We start from the raw sequence: 7,944 nt of genomic DNA on the forward strand, positions 1-7,944 counted from the left end.
ACATATAAATCTTGTTCTAATCGCATCAGACAACTCAGATCTGATTATTTTTCGAACTCTATTCTTACAAAGAAACCACTTTTGATTTCTTAAAATGTCTGGTTACGAAGAACAAGAAGTGTCTACTAACAAGATTCCTAGACTGTATGGACAGGAAAATTTCACAAAATGGAAGTTCTTGTTTGAAGCAGCCGTTTGCTTCCAACAAATAGTCCAAAAGGGGAAGTTGAAGAAGGTGCAAATCCGGCAACAACTGCTTCTGTGAGATAAAGAATGAGAAAAGTAGATGACAAGGCTTTAGCTATGTTGAAGCTAGGTCTGTCTTGGGAAATATTACCAAGGTTGCACATCATCCCAATGCCAAGGCAATGTATGATGCAATACTTGAAATGCTTGAGGGAAATGTTGAGCTCAAAAACACCAAGAAGCAGAGATTGAAGTAGCAGCTAGAAAGATTTAAGTATAAAGAAGGAGAAAGGCTGAAGTCTATTATGGAGAGGTTCTTATAAATAGTGAATGATCTCAGAACCACAAACTATGTGATGACTGACTTTGACCTTAATACCAAACTGCTCAACTCTATGCCAAAGGAATGGTACACTGCCTGCAAATTCATCCTTCAGAAGAACAACTTCAGTGACTTGAAATTTGATGATGTAGTGTGCTTTCTTCAAGCTACAGGGATAGAGATGATAGAGAATAAGATGATTAAGGAGGAAAGACCCTGCTTCAATCTTTAAAATGCATTGATTGCACCTATGGGTAATTTGACTACCAAGAATCAACAGCAGATTCCTATCATTGAAGAACATGTTGAACTTAATTCTGATACCCCAAAATCATTTGTTGGTGGTAGCACAAGTAATCATGGAAACCAGCAAAGATTCAATATGTAGCTGATTGATGACACTGATTCTGCCTCTATGCAAGTGGGAATGTTCCTCACACTAGTGGTGGAAATGGTCAAAACATTGATACACATGCATTGCTTTCAATGTTTACTGAGTCATATAATGCATTTGTTGCAAAGAATTTAATTCACACAAGTGTAATACAAGATGATCTTGAGCAGACAGATGCTGATGACTTGGAGGATATGGATTTGAAGTGGCAAGCAGCTATGTTGGCTCTTAGAAGCAAAAGGTTATATAACAGGACTGGTAGGTCACTCCTATCAGGGCCAAATGAAAGAATTGGTTTTGACAAGTCAAAGGCCATTTGCTATAACTGTTAACAGCCTGGTCATTTTGCAAGAGAATGTAATATGCCAAGAAACTTCCAAGTGAATCAATTTCAGAACCAACCAAGAAATCAACAGTCTCAATATCAACAGCAGCCTCAATATCAGCAGAGACCCAACACCAACAACTTTAAAAACACTCCCAACAACAACTATAATCCCAACTTCAACAGCTTCCAACCTCAAATGAACAATCATGATCAAGGAGTGCCTCAGAATCAAAGTTTTTAGAGAAACAACAATCAAAACCTTCAAAATGTTCCAAACAACACTCTTCCAGCCAATCAAAATGAGATCAGAAATCAAGAAAATGTTGTTGTAACAACACAGCATGAAGGTAATTTTGATTGGAGCAATCATGACGAAGATATTGCAGATGATATCAAGAGAGCAAATATGGCATTCATGGCTATAATTAAGAAAGAAGCTGGATCAACTTCTCAGGTACATTCTGCTCCTACTATTGATTTTACTGAAGTTATCAATGATTTGAAAAATGAAAGTAGGTTTGAAAGAAAGATTTGAAAGAAGAAAAGTCAATTGGAGAAGTGGAAAGAAGAAAATTCAATTGGAGTTCAAGTCTCTAAAGATGACTTCGGGTCTGATGATTTGAACCAAGATGAATTGAGTGATTTAAGTGATCAAATCACTAATGAGGAAATCAAAGCTGCTGAAAGAGGAAAAAAAATCAAGAAGCCAGAATCCATTGACAAACTTCCACTATATCCACCTGTCACATCAAGAATGAAGAAACAAAATGAAAGAACAAAGAGAGAACATGTGTCCTTTGACATATGTGAAAAGAATAAGATAAATTACAATGCTATAAGGCCTCCAAGCCAAGAAGTATTGGAAAGGATAAAACAGAACAACAAGAAATGGGTGAAAGAAGATGTGAATGTTGAAAACTTTATCTCTGTTTATCCTATTTTCTCTAATCATGAAGTCCTTGATATTGGAGAAGTGGAAACTATGGAAGAATATGAAAAGAGACAATCAAGTCACAGGGAAAATAAAGATGAAGAACCACTGAATATGCAAAAAATTGTGTTTGTAAAGAGCAAGAATGAAAGACAAGACATCAACATTGAGGAATTTGTCCCTTTCTCAATAAACTTTGATAGTCTAAATAATAAGAAGACCATTGGAGTCAATGAACCAAGACCAAGTGAAAGATTCAAGAAAGTAAAAGAACATGAGAAATGTAAAGGAAATGTTTGGTGCAAGAAGTCTGATGAGTATGGTCATCATACAGACTCTTGTAATGAATGACTCAAATTCAAGCCTTTTCATGTCCCAGATGAAACAAAGTATGGACAAGACTTTGTAGGCTACAAAATGAAGTATGAAAAATACTTGGGTATGGGAAAGGTTTGTGAAGAGGAAGTTCTGAAGAATGAGAGCCAAAGGCATTCAATGAAAGCCAAGAAACATGTGGATAAACCTGTTAAAAGGGGTAAATCTTGTGTGAAGCGTGTGAAAAATGTTAAAAAGGGCTCTCAACCCTTGAGAACAATCCCTAAAAAGGATACTCAATCTGTCAAATCTGATAGTTCTCAAGGATCATCAAGCAGTGAGAAGACAAGAAGAAAAGATGCATATCCTAGAAAGAAACCAACAGAACTCACTGGTGATGAAAAGTTAACATGGATTTGAACCTGAAGGATTCCTTTGGAAACCTAAGGCTGAAACCAAGTTGAGACAATTCCTGATGTGATAAAATACACTGAAAAGAAAGACTATGTAGTGAATGAGCGTGTCACTACATTAGAAGACTTTCTAAGCTCAACATCATTTGTTAAAACTCTAAGAGAGTGTGGTTATGAAACAGACAATTCAGACAATATAGAACTCACTCATGAAGATCCTAAACCAACAACACTCACTTCCCAAGCTGTGTCTGAAACTGAATCTGATGAACTGCAAGTTGATATAGCTTGCACCTCATCACTCAACTAATCAAAACTTTTTCTTATGTGCTAGAGAGTCCACTCCTTTGAATGACATATGGTATATGGATAGTGGTTGTTTTAGGCACATGACTTGTGACAAGAGGTCACTTGACAGTTATGAAGAAAAGTATGAAGGTCCTGTAGCATTTGGGAGTGATGAAAATGGTGTAAAGATTATTGGAAAAGGAATCTTAACAAATGGAAAAGTATCATTTGATAATGTGTTTCATGTTGAAGGTCTTCATTTGATATCAGAAATGTGTGATAAGTGATACAAAGTCAGTTTTGATGATTCACACTATTTCATTCTAAAACCTGAGTTTGTGATTCCACCTGATATGATTATGATGATGGTACCAAGAAATGGCAACTTGTATGAATTGAATATGAAAATAAGCTGTTTCAAAAGGAGGTGCATGTTTTGTTTCCAAAGCCATTGAAAATGAATCAAAATTGTGGCATAGGAAACTGTTTCATGTGAACTTAAAGAACATGAATAGACTTGTCAAAGGTGAGCATGTCATAGGCTTACCTACAAGAGAGTTCAAATTGGAAGATCATTGTAATTCATGCCAAAAGGAAAAAACAACACAAATCTACTCATAAGCCAAAGCTCATCAACTCAATTGATCAAGTACTTGAATTACTTCACATGGATCTCTTTGGTCCTGTGAGTGTGCCAAGTATAGGGAAAAAAAGATATTGTCTTGTGATCATTGATGACTATTCAAGATATACTTGGGTTTATTTCCTAAGTAGCAAGAATTAGACTGCATAGTTGATTAAGGGTTGTGTAACAATGATTGAAAACAAATTGAATAAGAAAGTTAAAATGATGAGAAGTGACAATGGTACTGAGTTCAAGAATGGAGTTATGCAAGAATTTTATATAGAAAAGGGAATACTTCAATAATTCTTAGCTCCTAGAACTCCTGAACAAAATGGTGTTGCAGAAAGAAGAAATAGAACCTTGATTGGACTTGCAAGAACCATGTTAGCAGATGCTAATTTACCGGTCATTTTTTGGGCAGAAGCCATAAATACAGCCTGCTATGTTCAGAATAGGGTACTTGTCAACAAAGGCATAATAAAACTCCATATGTTTTCTTCTAAACACAAGGGATTATTTGAACAAGTTTCAAACAAAATCCCTAGATTGTTTCTTTGTTGGATATTCTACACACTCAAAAGTTTACAGAGTATATGTGAAAGACCATTTGAGTGTTATAGAATCATCTGACATCATCTTTAATGAGAATCAATTCAATAGAGTTGATGGTGCAGCATGGCTGTTTGATCATAAGAAGTTGATAAGGTCCATCAAGATTTATCATGAAGACTTTAATAAATCTTTCTATAAAACCAGTTTAATTGAAGAGAAAAAGAAGAAAACATTGGACTTCGAAGAATTATGGAAGAAGGTTGCCAGAAAACAAAAGGAATATACTTTTGTAAAGAATTCCTCATGTGACATTGTTGAACAAGTTCAAGCAGATAATCAAGAAAACAATCACAGTCCTGAACATGATCATACTGAGATAAATCAAGACAATCAAGATGTACAGAATGATCAAGTTCAGAATGAGGGAGACACAAGCAACCAGGCAAGTGAAGAAGTAGCTGCATCTACTGCAAGATTTCAAGATCTATTTCAAAGATTGAATTTAGAAAATAATGGTGCATCTATTCAGGACAACATAATGATGAAGAACCAGAATTTCATGATGCAGAAACTGATTTGATCATTGAAGAACCAGATCTCAATGAAACAAATCTTGACACAAATTTTTCTACTGATATGATTGTACAAATTCCTTATGTGGAAAAGAATCATCCTTCTAAAAAAATCATTGGATATTTGCATGAAAAAGTTACAAGAAGTCATTTTGAAATTGCAAACATCTGTCTTTACTCATGCTTTCTATCCCAAATAGAGCCAAAGAACATTGCTCAAGCACTAAAAAACAATAGTTGGGTGGAAGCAATGCAAGAGGAACTGGCACAGTTCCGAGACCTACATTTGTGGGAACTTGTTGATAGGCCAAGAGGCAGAATTTCAATAGGAACCAAATGGGTTTTTTAGAAACAAAAGGGATGAGAGGGGTATGGTAATTAAGAAAAAAGCTAGACTTGTGGCACTGGGATGCCTTCAAGAAGAAGGAACAGACTTTGAGGAAGTCTTTACACTTGTTGCAAGAATTGAAGCTATCATGATTTTTCTTGTATATGCTGCCTCAAAGAACATTAAAGTGTTTCAGCTTGATGTTAAGTCTGCATTTCTAAATATCAAGATTGATGAAGAGGTGTATGTAGCTCAACCTCCAGGTTTTGAGGATCCAATGTATCCAAACAGGGGGTATAAGCTAAACAAGGCCCTTTATGGATTGCATCAGGCTCCTAGAGCATGGTATGATGAGCTTTCAAATCATCTTCTTGAAAATGGTTTTAAAAGAGGAGCCATTGACAATACACTCTTCTACAAAGAGAGGGATCAGACTTGCTTCTGTTACAAGTGTATGTGGATGACACCATCTTTGGATCTACAAATGAGCAAATGTGCATGGAGTTTGAAGGGGTAATGAAGTCCAAATACAGCATGAGCTCTATGGGAGAAATGAACTTCTTTCTTGAATTGCAAGTTCAACAGAAAGTTGAAGGGATCTTCATTCACCAAACAAAATATGTGCAGGACATCTTGAACAAATTCAACTGTCTTGAGTACAAAACTGCCTCAACTCCAATGGACACCAAAGAAAAGATGATTGCAGATGAAAAGGGGGAGCATGTGGATGAACATGAATATAGATCCAAAATTGGATCTCTAATGTATCTGACTGCAACAATACCAGATATCATGTTTGCTGTATGTGTGTGTGCATGATTCCAATCAAGTCCAAAAGTCTCCCACATGAATGTTGTTAAAAGAATATTCAGATATTTGAAGGGAAGACCAGACTTAGGGATTTGGTATCCAAAGAACCAATCTTTTAATCTAATTGCATATATAGACAGTGATTATGATGGCTGTAACATGAGCAGAAAGTCAACCTCAGGAAGATGTCAATTTTTGGGTGAAAGGCAAGTGTCATGGCAATTCAAGAAGCAGACTACTGTCTCAATCTCTACTGCAGAAGCTGAATATGTTGCTGCATCTGCCTGCTGTGCACAAGTTCTGTGGATTCAAAATCAGATGCTGGACGATCGTTTGAATTTTCTGAACACCCTATTCTTATTGATAATACTGCTGCATATTTTACTGTTAAGAATCCAGTTCAACATTCTAAAATTAAGCACATTGAAATCTGACATCACTTCAAAAGAGATTGCAGCGAAAAAGGTTTGATTGAAATGCAAAGAGTTGATACAAGTGACAATTTGGCTGACATATTCACCAAACCACTTGATAGAACTAGGTTCAACTTTCTTCTGAAAGCCCTGGGAATGATCAACTCTGATGAAATCTGTTTAAGGATTTATGCCTAGTTGAGTGCCTCTATGTGCTAACTGATTATTCTATTTAAGGTCACACATAATGAATGATAAGTGAATATGCTTGATTATGTTGTCTGATATGTTAACTGTTAAGTGCTTTAACTGATTATGTGTGTAAAGATTGACATGATTATTTTGTTTTATATGTATGCATGTTTATCAGTTGAAGGTGCATTTGTGATGTTAGAATGAGTGTTTTTGGTATGAAATTACTTGTTAATAAAAAACTTATCTGACATCACTGCTTAATTGCTTGAATATGTGTTTTATCTGATCTTCTAATGTTATTAAGATAGGATAGACATTGAATGTTAGTACTGTCTACTTGTCTTGATGATATCATGTTTCATTAAGATTTGATTATGTGTTACAACTGTTTGTGCCAAAATGAGTCTTATGTCAAAATTAAGTGATAAAATGAAATTTTCTAATGAATTTTGCATAGATACTTTATTTTGGTCAAAAACATGAGCAAGTTGATTAATGGTGTTGTGACAATCGTCAATTTCAGGTTAACTCCGTTAACTCAACTCCGTCAATTTAAACTTAAAGATCACTGAATGTATAACGCACACCTCATTACATTTAAACTAGGGTTTAAATGACGCTTAACACTTACTACATGTGTAGTCTTTCGGGAATTGCACCGAAACGCAAACGAGTTGACCCAAACGATTGGTGAATAGACGAAAAACGTCAAAACAATAATTATGTGATAATTATGTGTTAGACTTATGTGTTATGTGATAACATTCTTATAAACATTAACTTAATGTGCTAGAACTAATTATTTAAGCTAGAGAAGTAACATGTGGAAGTTGAGGGACTTGAGTGTAATATATTGTTATTAAATAATATAATTATAAAGCCTAACTCTCCTCTTTCTCTCCCTCATACCCGACGGCAGCCTCTAAACCCCCCCCCCCCTTGCGATCGGCCTTCATACACACACATACTACCATTGTTTGATCTTGTCTTTCACAATTGAAGTATCCTACATCCGTTTCTAGCCATCCTCTACCTTCCTATTGCTTGTATTGGTGTTTTTGAAGGTATAATTGCAAACCCTAGGTCCTATTTTCATATGTATATTTGTTCATATGTTTTATCTTAATTTGATGATGGATGGATTGTGATATGATAACTAGAATTGGTATTATTACATGTTAATTGATGTGTTCTTGATTTTGAATTCAAATAAAACCCTAACCATGTATGTATGGTGTAATTGATATGCATGGATAGTGATTATAGTATCTA

This window comes from Bidens hawaiensis, unplaced genomic scaffold (assembly GCF_021521415.1).
Source record: "Bidens hawaiensis isolate Kalapana, Puna unplaced genomic scaffold, B.hawaiensis_p1.1 tig00004007_1, whole genome shotgun sequence".
NCBI classification, from domain to species: domain Eukaryota; kingdom Viridiplantae; phylum Streptophyta; class Magnoliopsida; order Asterales; family Asteraceae; genus Bidens; species Bidens hawaiensis.